This window comes from Musca autumnalis, unplaced genomic scaffold (genome assembly GCF_047663935.1).
Source record: "Musca autumnalis isolate F117 unplaced genomic scaffold, ASM4766393v1 scaffold_5, whole genome shotgun sequence".
NCBI lineage: Eukaryota > Metazoa > Arthropoda > Insecta > Diptera > Muscidae > Musca > Musca autumnalis.
In genome coordinates this window covers 197,945,054-197,962,881 of record NW_027412088.1, presented here as the reverse complement: position 1 = coordinate 197,962,881, position 17,828 = coordinate 197,945,054, and the positions used below count along the sequence as shown (strand labels likewise).

Genomic DNA, 17,828 nt, shown 5'->3' with positions numbered 1-17,828 from the left:
CTACCAAGACGTGGATTTTTTAAAGAATATTTTTTGAGGCACCTACCAAGACGTGGATTTTTTAAAGAATATTTTTTGAGGCACCTACCAAGACGTGGATTTTTTAAAGAATATTTTTTGAGGCACCTACCAAGACGTGGATTTTTTAAAGAATATTTTTTGAGGCACCTACCAAGACGTGGATTTTTTAAAGAATATTTTTTGAGGCACCTACCAAGACGTGGATTTTTTAAAGAATATTTTTTGAGGCACCTACCAAGACGTGGATTTTTTAAAGAATATTTTTTGAGGCACCTACCAAGACGTGGATTTTTTAAAGAATATTTTTTGAGGCACCTACCAAGACGTGGATTTTTTAAAGAATATTTTTTGAGGCACCTACCAAGACGTGGATTTTTTAAAGAATATTTTTTGAGGCACCTACCAAGACGTGGATTTTTTAAAGAATATTTTTTGAGGCACCTACCAAGACGTGGATTTTTTAAAGAATATTTTTTGAGGCACCTACCAAGACGTGGATTTTTTAAAGAATATTTTTTGAGGCACCTACCAAGACGTGGATTTTTTAAAGAATATTTTTTGAGGCACCTACCAAGACGTGGATTTTTTAAAGAATATTTTTTGAGGCACCTACCAAGACGTGGATTTTTTAAAGAATATTTTTTGAGGCACCTACCAAGACGTGGATTTTTTAAAGAATATTTTTTGAGGCACCTACCAAGACGTGGATTTTTTAAAGAATATTTTTTGAGGCACCTACCAAGACGTGGATTTTTTAAAGAATATTTTTTGAGGCACCTACCAAGACGTGGATTTTTTAAAGAATATTTTTTGAGGCACCTACCAAGACGTGGATTTTTTAAAGAATATTTTTTGAGGCACCTACCAAGACGTGGATTTCTTAAAGAATATTTTTTGAGGCACCTACCAAGACGTGGATTTTTTAAAGAATATTTTTTGAGGCACATACCAAGACGTGGATTTTTTAAAGAATATTTTTTGAGGCACATACCAAGACGTGGATTTTTTAAAGAATATTTTTTGAGGCATCTACCAAGACGTGGATTTTTTAAAGAATATTTTTTGAGGCATCTACCAAGACGTGGATTTTTTAAAGAATATTTTTTGAGGCACCTACCCTACCAAGACGTGGATTTTTTAAAGAATATTTTTTGAGGCACCTACCCTACCAAGACGTGGATTTTTTAAAGAATATTTTTTGAGGCACCTACCCTACCAAGACGTGGATTTTTTAAAGAATATTTTTTGAGGCACCTACCCTACCAAGACGTGGATTTTTTAAAGAATATTTTTTGAGGCACCTACCAAGACGTGGATTTTTTAAAGAATATTTTTTGAGGCACCTACCAAGACGTGGATTTTTTAAAGAATATTTTTTGAGGCACCTACCAAGACGTGGATTTTTTAAAGAATATTTTTTGAGGCACCTACCAAGACGTGGATTTTTTAAAGAATATTTTTTGAGGCACCTACCAAGACGTGGATTTTTTAAAGAATATTTTTTGAGGCACCTACCAAGACGTGGATTTTTTAAAGAATATTTTTTGAGGCACCTACCAAGACGTGGATTTTTTAAAGAATATTTTTTGAGGCACCTACCAAGACGTGGATTTTTTAAAGAATATTTTTTGAGGCACCTACCAAGACGTGGATTTTTTAAAGAATATTTTTTGAGGCACCTACCAAGACGTGGATTTTTTAAAGAATATTTTTTGAGGCACCTACCAAGACGTGGATTTTTTAAAGAATATTTTTTGAGGTACCTACCAAGACGTGGATTTTTTAAAGAATATTTTTTGAGGCACCTACCAAGACGTGGATTTTTTAAAGAATATTTTTTGAGGCACCTACCAAGACGTGGATTTTTTAAAGAATATTTTTTGAGGCACCTACCAAGACGTGGATTTTTTAAAGAATATTTTTTGAGGTACCTACCAAGACGTGGATTTTTTAAACAATATTTTTTGAGGTACCTACCAAGACGTGGATTTTTTAAACAATATTTTTTGAGGTACCTACCAAGACGTGGATTTTTTAAAAATATTTTTTGAGGTACCTACCAAGACGTGGATTTTTTAAAAATATTTTTTGATGGACTTAGCGAGACGTGGATTTTTTAAAGAATATTTTTTGAGAGACATAGCCAGACGTGGATTTTTTAAAGAATAGTTTTTGAGGGACATAGCCAGACGTGGATTTTTTAAAGAATAGTTTTTGAGGGACATAGCCAGACGTGGATTTTTTAAAGAATATTTTTTGAGAGACATAGCCAGACGTGGATTTTTTAAAGAATATTTTTTGAGAGACATAGCCAGACGTGGATTTTTTAAAGAATATTTTTTGAGAGACATAGCCAGACGTGGATTTTTTAAAGAATATTTTTTGAGAGACATAGCCAGACGTGGATTTTTTAAAGAATATTTTTTGAGAGACATAGCCAGACGTGGATTTTTTAAAGAATATTTTTTGAGAGACATAGCCAGACGTGGATTTTTTAAAGAATATTTTTTGAGAGACATAGCCAGACGTGGATTTTTTAAAGAATATTTTTTGAGAGACATAGCCAGACGTGGATTTTTTAAAGAATATTGTCGGGATGAGAATTTTTTAAAGAATATTTTTTGAGAGACATAGCCAGACGTGGATTTTTTAAAAATATTGTCGGGATGAGAATTTTTTAAAGAATATTTTTTGGGGTACCTGTCGAGATGAGAATCTTTTAAAGAATATTTTTTGAGGTACCTAGACTTGGATGTTTTAAAGAGAACTTTTTGAGGGAAACTAGACTTGGATTTTTTAAAAGAGGATTTTTAGATAGACACATTCTACTTTAGACTCTCTTCGCTTTGTAATTTGTTTCTGACTTAAAAATCACATTAATTTAAACCTTTTATTTATTTTTTTGTTTGTTGATTTGCTTTGTTTTATTATTTGTTAATTTGCAATCATTATTCATAATAACATTACTTTTTGTTTAAATCAAATTAACAAATGATGTCATTAAATAAATTTGTTATTATGGCTATTCTATTTGTTAATTGAGTATTTATTTATTCCTATAACAACATCAAAAAAAGTTCGTTATAAATAAATATAACCACTTATGTGCACATAAAGTTATTAACATTTAATAAATTGATTGCATAAACAAATACCAAAGCCTACACAGATTTTTTTCCAAAACAAAATATTAACCAACAACAACAACAACCCAGTCTTACCAGCAAAAAAATTTACATAAAAACCGTTCAGACACTCACTTTACACAGATGGACAAAAATTCAGACAGGCATTCATGCAGACACAACAACAACGACAGCAACGGCAGCAGTAAAAACCTTGAAATATTTATTTACATAAATCCTTAATCGTAACCATAATCTCGATTGAGAAAAAGTAAAGCAATGTGCAACAATAACAACAACAAACACAACAGCATTTGAATTGTGCAGAAAATATTTTATTTATTTATTTATATTTTCCTCTTTGTGGCCAATGAAATACAACAACAAGAGCAAAAAATACCCAGCAATTTAAATGAAAATATCATAAAAAATATTATTATTATTTTGTTATTATTATTAACATCATGGATTGGCTGAAAGTGCAAAATATTGTTTTGTGTCCGTCCGTCCGTCTGCCTGTTTATTTGTTTTGTCTCTGGTGCAGAATGTTAAGTAAATGTTTGATTTAATTTAGATGCTGGTGGTGAAAGTGTGTGTGTGTGCTTGTACACGAGTTAGAGTGTAAGTGTGAAGGTGGCATAGTTTTTCTTGTTTACTTTTTGAGGGCAGTGCAAATATTTGTGCCAAACAGAAAAAAAAAATGTATTTGTTTAAATATTGCATTTTATTTACTATTTGTAATTGAAAATATACCATTCTCCGTGGGAATAAAAGTATGGTTGAGGTATTCCAAAATAATATGGAATAATTTTATGTTGAGGTAGAAAATAACATATTTATTAAATTTACCAGGCAACATTTCATAACCCCAAAAGTCATACATAAATATGATCCTGCAAACATCCTCAAAGGGACAATGGAGGCGTTAAGATTACTTTTAGATTAATGATATGGGACCCATACAAAAAGTATAGCCGAGCCTGAACGGCATGTCTTACGACACCACTTGAGGGGAAGTTTTTCATGGCTAAAGCACATGGGAAATGTTGCCAACATTACGCTGAGACTTACTTTTGCCATCGTTAAAAATGTTATTATGTCTGGCCTGAAAATCGAACTTACAAATTGCTAGGTGGATGTGCTTACCATTGCGCCACGATGGCATCCAAAGAATCAATTTTTAATTTTGGCACGACAGTATAGAAAGTAATGATAATCTCCAATTTCATTATGAGCTATGGTCACAAAAACCGCAATAAAATAGATTACAACGTCTAATTATTGGAATAAATTAATCTTTCTTTGGATAGACGGGATGCCATATTTTCAGCCATAGAAAGAAATAAAATTTGCTATACTTTTGAAAACCCATATGGGTCATCATCACCATTATGCAATTTATTGCCAATCGCAGGCATTAGGAACGCCATGACAAGCTAAGCCTATGTAAGCTGCAAAAGTGGGACCTATAACCCCGTCTACACGGTATTTACACCCAGCATTTATTTAGGACCTTATGATCTTTACGAAGAAATTGATTTTTGGTCCAAAATAGAAATATGGGTTTCTTATAAACGACACCAGGGTCTTTTAGAAAACCTAAGGGATTCCACATAGAAACAAAAGGCCTTCTTATAGAGGACCATACGATAGTTTCGCAGAAGACCTTATCGGTCAATTGACAGTACTATATTGGTCCTCCCTCTCAAAGAATAAGCACATGGACTTTTCACAGAAGAAGACCATAAGGTATCCTCATAGGTATTTTCATAAAAGACCAGAGGGCTTCCCAATGAAGGGAAGCAGATACTCTAATAGAAGATCCCAAGGTCTTCTCATATAAGACCAGGACGTCCCTTATGAGTTTTTACACAGGACATCGAAAGGTTTCCTAGGCTGTCTTCTCATAGAAGAACAGAAGAACTTCCAATAGAAAACCCAGAAGAAAATCAAGAGATCTTCTAATAGAAGATCAGAAAGTTTTCTCAACGAAACCGGAAGGTCTTGTCATGAGTTATTTCATCAAAGATCACAACATATAGAAGACTTGGAAGCCTTCGCATAGAATACCAGGAGGTTGTTTCATAGAAAACCAGAAAGTGTTCACCTAAGACCAGAAGGTCTTCTCAAGAAGTATTTTCGTCGAAGATCAGAAATTATTCTCATGGAAAGCAAGGAATTGTTCTCACCTAAGACCATAAGGCCTTCTGAGGAGGTCGCTCAATCGATGTCAAGGAGGACTTCTAATAGAAAGCGAGGCGGTCTGCACGTAAAAAACCAGGTAGCCTTCTCAAAGAAGATCCGGGGTCCTAATGATCAGCAGGTGCTCTCTTAGGTGACGAAGATAATAATTTCTCATAGAAAACCAGGAGATATGCTTACAGATTACCAGAAAGTATTTTAAGGAGATCTTCTCATATGTGACCAGAGTATTTCTCATAGAACACCAAGAGGTTCCCCAATAAAGGTCCTCAAGGTCTACTCATAGGAAACTAGAAGGTCTTCTCGTAAGAGACCAGAAAGTCTCACCAAAGACCACAAGATCCTCTCAAGAAGTATTTTCGTCGAAGGCCAGAAATTCTTCTCATGGAAGACAAGGTATTTTTCTCACCTAAAATCATAAGGTCTTTTCAGGAGGTAGCTTAATCAAAGACAAGGAGGACTTCTAATAGAAGGCGAGGATGTCTTCACATACAAAACCAGGTAGTCTTCCCTAAGAAGATTCGGCTGCCTAATGACCAGCAGGTCTACTCGTAGGTGACGAAGATAATATTTTCTCATAGAAAACCAGGAGATATGCTCACAGATTACCAGAAAGTCTTTTCAGGAGATCTTTTCATAGTTGGCCAGGGTATTTCTCATAGAACACCAAGAGGTCTTTTTACCGTGGACCTCAAGGTCTTCTCAAAAGAAACTAGAAGGTCTTCTCATAGGAGAGCAAGAGTTATTCTCATAGATGATCAAGAAGTTCTTTTAGATCAGATTGTCTTCTCATAGAAGACCAGGTTTTTTCCGAGAGATGACTAAGAGGTCCTTTCACAGAAGACCAAAGAGCCTTCTCAGAGAATACCAGGAGTTCTTATCATAAAACACAATAAGATCTTCTCATAGAGGTCTCTTCAGCAGGTTTTATTAGATTTTTTCTCGCAGAAGGCCAGGTGGTCTTATCATAAAGTACAAGAATCCCTTCCATAAGGTCTCTTCAGGATATCTTATTATAGAAAACCAGAGGGTATTCTCATAGAAAGCGAGGAGATGTTTTCGTTGAAGACCAGGAGATCTCATGGAATACCAGGAGTTCTTCTCATAGAAGACCAAGGGGCATACTCATAGGGCACAAGGAGGTCTCCTTATAGAAGACCGGAATGTCTTTTCAGGCGATCATCACATATAGGATCAGAAGGTCTTCTCTTAGAAGACCAGGAGACCATTTTCGTAAGAGACCAGAGATCTCATGGAATACCAGGAAATCTTTTCATAAAAGTTTAGGAGGTATTTTCATAGAAGACCAGAAATCTTCTAAAAGAAGACCAGAATGTTTTCTTAGGAGATAATCAGATAGGAGACCAGAAGGTCTTCTCTTAGAAGGCAAGAAGATATTTTCGTACGATACCAGGATATTTCCTCATAGTAGACCAGAAGGTCTTCACAGGTGGTCTTCTCATGGAAGACCAACATGTCTTCTCATAGAAAACCGGAATGCATTCTCAGGGTGTCCTCTCAAAAAAGAGCAGGATTTCTTCTCAGATGGTCTTCCCATAGAAAACCGGACGGACTTCTAATAGAAAAGCAGGAGCTCTTCTTAAAGAAGGGCAGGATGTCTTCTCATAGAAGATCAGGAGGTCTTGTCATTAAATGGCAGGATGTCTTTTCACAGAAGATGAGGAGATATTCCCATAGAAGATCACGAAATCTTCTCATAAAAAATTAGGAGGTATTTTCATAGAAGAGCAGGAGATTTTCTTAAAGAAGACCAGAGATCTTCATGTAGCAGACAAAAAGGCCTTCTCATAGAAGACTATTAAATCTTCTCATCGAAGACCAGAAGGTCTTCCCAGGAAGTCTTTTCACCGAAGACCAGAAATGAGGTCTCATTAGGTCTGTTCATCTAAATCTTCTAATAGAAAAACCTTGGACCGGGATCCGGGGACCTTCTCATAAAAGATCAGGAAGTCTTTTCATAGAAGACAAAGAGGTCTTGGACAAATTGTACGATATATCAAGGATTTTCCGTGGAGTGAATCTCGAAAACCAATTAGAAAATTGTTTTACTGCCTTAATCAAAATGTTGTATTTCTATTTTAGATGTACTTGTTCCTAAATAGTAGGGAAAATAGTGAAGAAAAATTTATTGTTGTACATTATAAAATGCTGATATCTGCCATAAGTACCATACCCATCTGAAGTTTTTGCTATCATTAACAAACTTGTAGCTTAAAACAACCGTAAATGAAATTAATGCTGTTATCAGTATTGTATATTATACCCTCAGCCGTAAGGCTAACCATAAAAATGTACCTCATCGAAATAATGGTCTTAGACTAATAATATGTTTTGACGAAACCCGCTTCAAACAATTTCGTCTGGCGCGAGCACATGATAACTCTCGAACAGATCAACAGATTTGGTCCAAATTTTGGATCTCGCTATTTTGTACTGCGGATACTTCCTCCACTAGACTTCAAAATGTTTCCATATGGTGCGCACAATAACTCTCAAAGGTCCAAATCGATTTTTTCGAGGCATAGATTAGGTTTGAATATGGATTATATCTGTTCACTCCTTCAGGTTTCTCCCACACAAAATTTCAATTATCCGATTTGACCGAAACTTTGAACATCCTAATATTACTTGCAGAGATACATATATCAGGTACCAAGAGCGTCTATATGGGACAACATCTTCGGATACCTCCTTCACAAAAGTTCAACATAAAAGTAGTTTAAGGGCTGTTTGAGGATCCATTGCACATTTCGGCGAATGATACTCCATGCGGTCTTGTTTACATCAATATTTTATTTCCGTGGGTGACGTAGGGGATGGAAGATACCAAGCAACGGTCCTGACCGGTTTTAACATGGCAAAGCCCAGGATCTATCTTGGTCCCTCTTTCATCTCAAGTGGACACTGACCTCCTCGTGGTGTCACCTGGGGAACTGCCTTTAACACCCTTTAAAGGTAGTGAGCTAACATGTGCCGCGCGTTCAACCATAAGAACGTTAAAAACTTGGGTTTGGGCGTCGGGTTAGTAACCCTCCCCTAGAAAAAACAGCCTACTATGAAAAACGAAAGAAAAGAAAAACAAACCCCTCTAAAGTTGACGAACCCCGCAAACGTTTTAAGGACCATGATCTGCGAATCTGCACCTGGAATGTTCGCACTCTTTATAGAGAAGGTGCAGTCTTCGCATTGGCAGACGTACTTGAAAAGTACAAGGCCGATATTACTGCCATACAGGAAATACGATGGATTGGGAAAGGTGTCACAACAACACCTAAAGGTGACGCACTCTATTATAGCTGCCATGACACAAAGCATGAGTTTGGTTGTGGATTCGTAGTTAGTCGGAGACTAAAACATCTGGTATCCAGCTTCACCCCAGTGAATGAAAGACTTGCTGCAATTCGAATAAAAGCTAAATTCTTCAACATCAGCTTTATTTGCGCTCATGCTCCCACTGAAGAAAAGGACGAACAGACCAATATTCCACTCAACTATCCCAATTGCTTAATCAAAGCACTCCTCATCCCGATAACATATCAGCGCAATGGCAAAGCATTGCCTACTCCATGCAAAGAGCCGCAAAATCCATACTTGGATACCAGAGACCTTCACCAAGGAATCCATGGTATGATGAGGAGTGTCGTGCTGCCACCGAAGAGAAAAATGCGGCATATAAGGCTACTTTACAATCCGTAGCAACGCGTAGCGCACGAGAGATACAGGGAGAAAAGGAGAGAGGAGAAACGTCTTTTCCGCAGGAAAAAGAGAGAGATGGAAATGCGGGAGTGTGAAAAAGTCGAGATGTACAGGAGCCAGAATGAAGTCCGACAATTCTACCAAAGAGTCAAGCATCAAACTGATGGCTTTGGTGCAGGCACATCCTCCTGTAGAGACCAGCAAGGTAATTTGGTAACTGATACAGATAGTGTATTCAGGATATGGAAAGAACATTTTCCAAATCTGTTGGTATCCAATAGCAGCGAAGACGACGAAGATACCACAGTCCCAATCCCAGAAGATGGTATTAAATGTATACCGCCCAGCCAAGATGAGGTAAGGGCAGCAATAAATCGGCTGAAGAATAATAAAGCAGCAGGAGCCGATGGCATACCAGCCGAGCTGTTCAAAACCGGAGGCGACACGCTGATAAGGTGTATTCATCAGCTAGTTAGCACCATCTGGCAGGAAGAACGCGTACCCGACGATTGGAACCTGAGCATCCTATGTCCCGTCCACAAGAAAGGATATAAGACTGTATGCTCCAACTATAGGGGCATAAGTCTTCTCCCTATTGCCTATAAGATAGTGTCAGGGATATTGTGCGAACGACTAAAGCCAATGGTCAACGAAATAATTGGATCATACCAATGCGGCTTTAGACTTGGCAAGTCCACCATTGACCAGATATTTACCCTGCGGCAAATCCTGGAGAATACCCAAGAGTTGCAGATCGACACCTACCACCTTTTTGTCGATTATAAAGCAGCCTTCGACAGCCCGCTACGTTCAAAGGTATTCCAAGCCATGTCTGAATTTGGTATCCCCGCAAAGCTCATTCGGCTTTGTAAAATGACTCTTACTGACACAAGATCTTCAGTTAAAATAGAAAAGAACGTCTCCGAAGAGTTTTGTACCAAAAGAGGTTTCAGGCAAGGAGACAGCCTTTCGTGTGATATTTTTAACATCCTGCTAGAAAGTGTTATACGAGAAACAAGTTAAAAAGAAGTGACACAATTTACACCAATATCCACATGTTACTTGCTTATGCTGATGATATAGACATCATGGGACGATCAGTAAAAGAAGTAACCGATACCTTTATGAAGGTCGAAGGAGAATCTGCTAAAGTGGGTCTGGCGGTAAACGGTGAGAAAACCAAGTTAATGGTGTCGACGCGCAATGCGTCCATTGAGCTCGGACCAACTGTGGAAGTTGGATTCTATTATTTTGAGGTAGTACCGCCGTAAACACTACAAACGACATCAGTTGTGAAATAAAAAGAAGAATTGTATTGACCAACAGATGCCACTTTGGCTTAAGTAAGCACTTTAAAAACAAAGCCACAACTCGTCAAACAAAAATAACGCTTTACAAAACACTGATACTACCCGTGCTGATGTATGGTTCTGAAGCCTGGGTACTTGCGCAAGCAGATAAGGCAGTGCTTGGTGTGTTTGAGAGAAAAATTCTTCGAAAGATCTACGGACAAATCTGCGTTGACGGTGAATATCGTCGTATGAACCACGAGCTGTATCTGCTATACAACGACATCAATATAGTTAAACGTATCGAGATGCAGCGATTGCGTTGGCTAGGCCATATCATAAGAATGAGCGATGATGAATCCGCTAAAAAGGCGTATAAATTCGAGCCACATGGCGGTGCACGCAGAATTGGCAGGCCAAAGAATAGATGGCGCAAACAAGTGGATGAAGAAATGACAAGGCGCGGTATTCCAAAAAGCGAAGCACGAAACAGAGAGAATTGGAGATCTTTTCTTAGTTCGGTCTATGGAACAAATGTTCTGTAATGGGCCAGTTAAGTAAGTAAGGGTAAGTCTATGGTTATGTTAGGAATGATCCAAAAGCTCAAAATCATACGGTGACCAACTAAAATGACGCAACGACCACAATTGTGAAGTTATATACCCCAAATATTTTCATATTTTTGTCCGAAAGTTTATACATCCAAAAAATTCTAAAACTTCCTGACTACACAATTTTTAGGAAAAATAGTTTGGTTATGTGGCCCGTATTCGATCTGTCCATAGATAAAAGTCTCAAATCACACAAGCTGCGGCTATATCTCTGTAGGCAAACTCGATTGATACCTTTGTACTTGTTTTCCAGAAAACAAAAGTTATGAAATTGCAAAAGTTTGACTTCGCTACGTCGACAGAAGTGATAAGTCCTTGAACATAGTCCTTGGAAAGTTTTGTATGTACTCGAGTCCATAAACATCTACTCTTACAATTAAGATAGGTATCATATGGAGTTAAGATACAGGTATCATATGGAGTTTTTTCGACTTAACCTATTTCACGGTGCTCTTGAAACAATTTTAAATGGAAGGTTCTTACACCTTGGAAGTTTTTGCGGATTCTGAAACTACAATGTTCATAGATGAGAAAAATCAAAAAACAAAAAAATCGCCCGAGCGCTTTTTTAATAAATCGCCATTTAAGTTGACATTTTTACGGGCTGTTAGTTTTTCACGATTTTGCTTAGAAACCGCAAGACCTATCAAAATGGGACTAAAGAATATATTGTACCTATGAAAATTCTCTACATGATCGAACTTTATGATATTTTCTTAGGTTGGAACAATGCACTGACTGTATTGTCCCTTATAAAAAAATGTCATGTTAATGAAAACCGCTTACACAGGGAAAGTTTTTGTGAATTCTGAAACGGCAATGTTCATAGATGAGAAAAATACAAAAACAAGAAAAAATCGCTGTAGGGATTTTTAAAAAAATCGCGGTCAATGTTAACATTTTTAGGTGTTTTTAGGTTTTCGCGATTTTGCTTGGAAACCGCAAGTCCTATCGAAATGGTGGTAAGGAACATTTTGTAGCTGTGAAAATTCTCTAGAGGAATGACCTATAAGATTTGTTCCCAGGTTGTACCATTTTTGAGATAAAAAACTCAAGTTACATTTTAAGTTTTTTTTTAGTTTTTCCCAATTTTTCTTGAATGCGGCAAGTTCTATCGATATGGGACCTGAGAAAATCTTAAAGCTGTGAAAATTCTCTACAAGACTGGCTTATGTAACTTTTCCTAGGTTGTACCATTTTTTAGATATATAAGTTTAAGTTGGGAATTTGTAGTCATGACATTGTTTTATAAGGGGGCGATAGAGAATTGAATTGAATTTGAATTGTCCCAATTTGAACTTCTATATCTCAAAAACGGTAAATCCGAGGAGAATACCATAATGGTAAATCTTGTAGAGAATTTTCATAGCTACTACATTTTCTTTATTCCCATTTTGATAGGACTTGCGGTTTCTAAGCAAAACCGTGAAAACCTAAACAATCCCTAAAAATGGCAACTTAAATCGCGATTTATTTAAAAAGCGCTCCGGCGATTTTTTTTTGTTTTCTTATTTTTTCATCTATAAACATTGTAGTTTCAGAATCCGTAAAAACTTCCGAGGTGTAAGCACTTTCCATTTAAAATTATTTCAAGAGCACCGTGACTTTGTCAGTACATAGATACAAATTTACAGAGTTTTTTATTAATTATTGTCTTTTTAGGACGAAGGCCATTATTTATGAACGTTTTTAATTAATTAATTGAATTAATCTAGATAACATGGTCTAAGGAGTTTTGTGTTGAAAAATGAATTCTCGCGAAGAACCACACACCCAAACACTATGCTACGATCGTTTCGTTGGTGGTTTAAGCCAGTTCATCAGGCATATTTTGAATGTAAATGGCTAGAAGACAAAGGCTGATTTTGATAAATTCTATTTATACAACCATTTATACAAATTTGTAGATATGAAGTATTTTTTGAAGTCTTTTTCTATATCAAGTCACCCTAGTGTCTTGTCTAGGAATCATTTTCTTAATACATACACAGGTACAATCGAAGGGGGTTTCCTTCATGAATTGTAATGCCTTCCATTTCGGAAGTTTGTTGATATCATATCAAGAATATGATAGGTTGTCAGTGGCTTGGAACGCTAAGACCTCAACAACATTGTCTGTTTGTGTGAGAGGACCCAGGTTCAAACCTCAGAGATATTTTTCCGGTCATGTTTTTGCGTAGTCTCAAACAGTACTGCGAGTAGGATTCGGAGTTTATGTGTCGTATAAGACCTACTGTTTATCGCCGAGTCTGAACGACGTGTCTAAGACACCACTTTTAGAGATGTTTTACATGACTGAAATACTCAGGGAATGTCGCCAACATTACTGAGGTGTATTTTGTCACCGTAGGCATCTTCTGCAGAAATGTAGATCACTGGAAGGGTTTTATATTGAAATAAAGACTACCGAAGGTATCTGCTGTATAACAGTAGACTAATATAGAATAGAATAATGCAACGACCCGAAATATCTAGGGAAAAACTAAAATCTACCGATCCTCCTAAAAACTATTGAAAATATTATAAAGGTGATTTTATATGTCGGTTTTGGCACACTCTTAAATCTTTCAAAAACATCTTCATTGTGAAGGAAGTACTGTTCTCCTTAGCATAGTTATTATATCATCAGAATCATGATTGAAGGAGGTTTAATTCTGCAGCATTATACTCATGAACATACTATTTCCTTCCCAATTTTTGTTGTGATTATTTTTTTCACCTGCCTTTTTGCATTTTAAGCATCTTTTTTATACAATAATTCCACGGTGAATGGCATATTTAAATATTCTAATTTACAATCATGTTTACAACAATGCTTTTACACATATCAATAGTTAGTATGTATTGGTGTTATTGCATTATTTGTTTAAATTCACACTTACATTTTGAATCTTTTTGCACACCGATGCATAGTAATTTTCTAACTTTGATGAAAAAATGGTCATAGAAGTGTGTGTGTGTGTAAATGTATGTAAATCGATATAAACACTACGATCAAAAATCACCGAAACTTTTTTATTTCGTTTTACAGCTACAACAAATCAGTTAGGATTTCATGTGATACTATTTTGTGATTTTTTGTCCTGTAATTTAATTATTTATTCACTGTCTGCTCCGATGTAATGGTCAGTTGATTTATGATGGAATAGTTGTAGATTTTTTTTATTACTTTTTTGTGTTGAACTTTTTTGATAGTTTTCAACAACGACCAAACAAAAAAAAACAACACTACAAACACCACTTTGACACTTTGGTATTAAATATTTATATAAACACTTTGGGTAGATATTTTTTTAAAAATATTTATGGATTTATTTAATTGATAAAGGTGTTGAATTGGTTGTTTTGTTTTATTTATTTACTTATATTATTTTTTATTTTAAATGAAACTCTAAAATTTTGTATATATTTTTCTTATTAAATTGTAAAACACAAACAAAACGCCGAAGCTTTTAATTGGGATTAATTGGAAAATATTTCGTTATTTTCCACAATGCCGCCACTTTTTTAAATTTAATTTTTAGTTGTTTTTAAGAATATATTAAATTCTTATTTTATTTTTATTTCCACAACCGCTTTTATTTTTTAATCGTCCATTGTTGTTTCTTTTAACCGCTACGTTTTTACAATGGCCTATTTTCCGCATTAGCCACTGGAATATATACCCTCTGTTCCGCCTGAAAATAACATGAAAAACGCAGGCAAAAATAGGCATAAATTCTTAAAAGCCGTTTATTTTGTCCGTCCATGCATTGGTCATATTCCACTCAAATTTTTATTTTGTTGCTATTGCCATTTTCTAGGGTCTTTCGCTCTAATTGAATTAGATGAAAATACCAAAACATTGTTGAATACAAACACGTCATATGTGTGGACGGTTGTTATTGGCCATAAAATTAGGAATAAATGCTGCACTTTTTCTAGCAATTCTTCCAAAGAAAACAATATCTTTGAATTTATTAATTCTAATACTGAACTAATAATGATAAACTAATGTTTAAATAAACTTATAGTACGTTATGTTCTACACCTTGGGTAAGAGCATTATGGCATTAAAAAGAGATTTTTGTTTTCTTTTGCAAAATATTATAAAAATATTCAACAGTTGTTACACCGTCGATTTTCTAAGAGGATTTGATTTAACACCTTATGTATGTTTTACAGACAACAATAACAAACACCCACGAAATATTCTCTATAAAATCCAAGCCTTGTGAACTTTTGAGGCCTCTAAAATTCATCAGGATGAACTTATATAGGAAAAGTTCAACCTGATGAATTTTTCCTTATATAGGAAAAGTTCATCCTGATGAATTTTTCCTTATATGGGAAAAGTTCATCCTGATGAATTTTTCTTATACAGGAAAAGTTCATCCTGATGAATTTTTCCTTATATAGGAAAAGTTCATCCTGATGAATTTTTCCTTATATAGGAAAAGTTCATCCTGAAGAATTTGTCCTTATAGGCAAAGTTCATACTTATGAAGTTTTCCTTATATAGGAAAGTTCATCCTGATGAATTTTTCCTTATATAGGAAAAGTTCATCCTGATGAATTTTTCCTTATATAGGAAAAGTTCATCCTGATGAATTTTTCCTTATATAGGAAAAGTTCATCCTGATGAATTTTTCTTATACAGGAAAAGTTCATCCTGATAAATTTTTCCTTATATATGAAAAGTTCATCCTGATGAATTTTTCCTTATATAGGAAAAGTTCATCCTGAAGAATTTGTCCTTATAGGCAAAGTTCATACTTATGAAGTTTTCCTTATATAGGAAAGTTCATCCTGATGAATTTTTCCTTATATAGGAAAAGTTCATCCTGATGAATTTTTCCTTATATAGGAAAAGTTCATCCTGATGAATTTTTCCTTATATAGGAAAAGTTCATCCTGATGAATTTTTCCTTATATAGGAAAAGTTCATCCTGATGTATTTTTCTTATACAGGAAAAGTTCATCCTGATGAATTTTTCCTTATATATGAAAAGTTCATCCTGATGAATTTTTCCTTATATAGGAAAAGTTCATCCTGATGAATTTTTCCTTATATAGGAAAAGTTCATCCTGATGAATTTTTCCTTATATAGGAAAAGTTCATCCTGAAGAATTTGTCCTTATAGGCAAAGTTCATACTTATGAAGTTTTCCTTATATAGGAAAGTTCATCCTGATGAATTTTTCCTTATATAGGAAAAGTTCATCCTGATGAATTTTTCCTTATATAGGAAAAGTTCATCCTGATGAATTTTTCCTTATATAGGAAAAGTTCATCCTGATGAATTTTTTCTTATATAGGAAAAGTTCATCCTGAAGAATTTGTCCTTATAGGCAAAGTTCATACTTATGAAGTTTTCCTTATATAGGAAAGTTCATCCTGATGAATTTTTCCTTATATAGGAAAAGTTCATCCTGATGAATTTTTCCTTATATAGGAAATGTTCATCCTGATGAATTTTTCCTTATATAGGAATAGTTCATCCTGATGAATTTTTCCTTATATAGGAAAAGTTCATCCTGATGATTTTTTCCTTATATAGGAAAAGTTCATCCTGATGAATTTTTCCTTATATAGGAAAAGTTCATCCTGATGAATTTTTCCTTATATAGGAAAAGTTCATCCTGATGAATTTTTCCTTATATAGGAAAAGTTCATCCTGATGAATTTTTCCTTATATAGGAAAAGTTCATCCTGATGAATTTTTCCTTATATATGAAAAGTCCATCTCCTGATGAATTTTTCCTTATATAGGAAAGGTTCATCCTGATGAATTTTTCCTTATATAGGAAAAGTTCATCCTGATGAATTTTTCCTTATATGGAAAAAGTTCATCCTGATGAATTTTTCCTTATATAGGAAAAGTTCATCCTGATGAATTTTTCCTTATATAGGAAAAGTTCATCCTGATGAATTTTTCCTTATATAGGAAAAGTTCATCCTGATGAATTTTTCCTTATATAGGAAAAGTTCATCCTGATGAATTTTTCCTTATATAGGAAAAGTTCATCCTGATGAATTTTTCCTTATATAGGAAAAGTTCATCCTGATGAATTTTTCCTTATATAGGAAAAGTTCATCCTGTCGAATTTTTCATTATATAGGAAAAGTTCATCCTGATGAATTTTTCCTTATATAGGAAAAGTTCATCCTGATGAATTTTTTCTTATATAGGAAAAGTTCATCCTTATGAATTTTTCCATATATAGGAAAAGTTCATCCTGGTGAATTTTTCCTTATATAGGAAAAGTTCATCCTGACGATTATTTCCTTATATAGGAAAAGTTCATCCTGATGAATTTTTCCTTATATAGGAAAAGTTCATCCTGATGAATTTTTCCTTATATGGGAAAAGTTCATCCTGATGAATTTTTCCTTATATAGGAAAAGTTCATCCTGATGAATTTTTCCTTATATAGGAAAAGTTCATCCTGATGAATTTTTCCTTACATAGGAATAGTTCATCCTGATGAATTTTTCCTTATATAGGAAAAGTTCATCCTGATGAATTTTTCCTTATATAGGAAAAGTTCATCCTGATGAATTTTTCCTTATATAGGAAAAGTTCATCCTGATGAATTTTTTCTTATATAGGAAAAGTTCATCCTTATGAATTTTTCCATATATAGGAAAAGTTCATCCTGGTGAATTTTTCCTTATATAGGAAAAGTTCATCCTGACGATTATTTCCTTATATAGGAAAAGTTCATCCTGATGAATTTTTTCTTTATATAGGAAAAGTTCATCCTGATGAATTTTTCCTTATATGGGAAAAGTTCATCCTGATGAATTTTTCCTTATATAGGAAAAGTTCATCCTGATGAATTTTTCCTTATATAGGAAAAGTTCATCCTGATGAATTTTTC

At 34.8% G+C, this 17,828-nt stretch overlaps 1 protein-coding gene across 17 annotated transcripts in view; it reads right to left on the bottom strand.

Annotated features, from left to right (window-relative positions):
- Window positions 1-14,600, bottom strand: part of trpl (transient receptor potential-like) — an 82,550-nt gene extending 67,950 nt beyond the window's left edge. For 3 of the 17 annotated variants that reach the window (XM_073957758.1, XM_073957752.1, XM_073957747.1), the window contains exon 1: window positions 14,135-14,600. The gene's annotated coding sequence lies outside the window, so the exon portion shown is untranslated. Of the gene's footprint in view, window positions 1-13,729 lie in introns of all 17 variants that reach the window. The other 14 variants (XM_073957760.1, XM_073957749.1, XM_073957759.1 and 11 more) reach the window with 9 other exon arrangements.
- Between the last annotated feature and the right edge of the window lie 3,228 nt (window positions 14,601-17,828).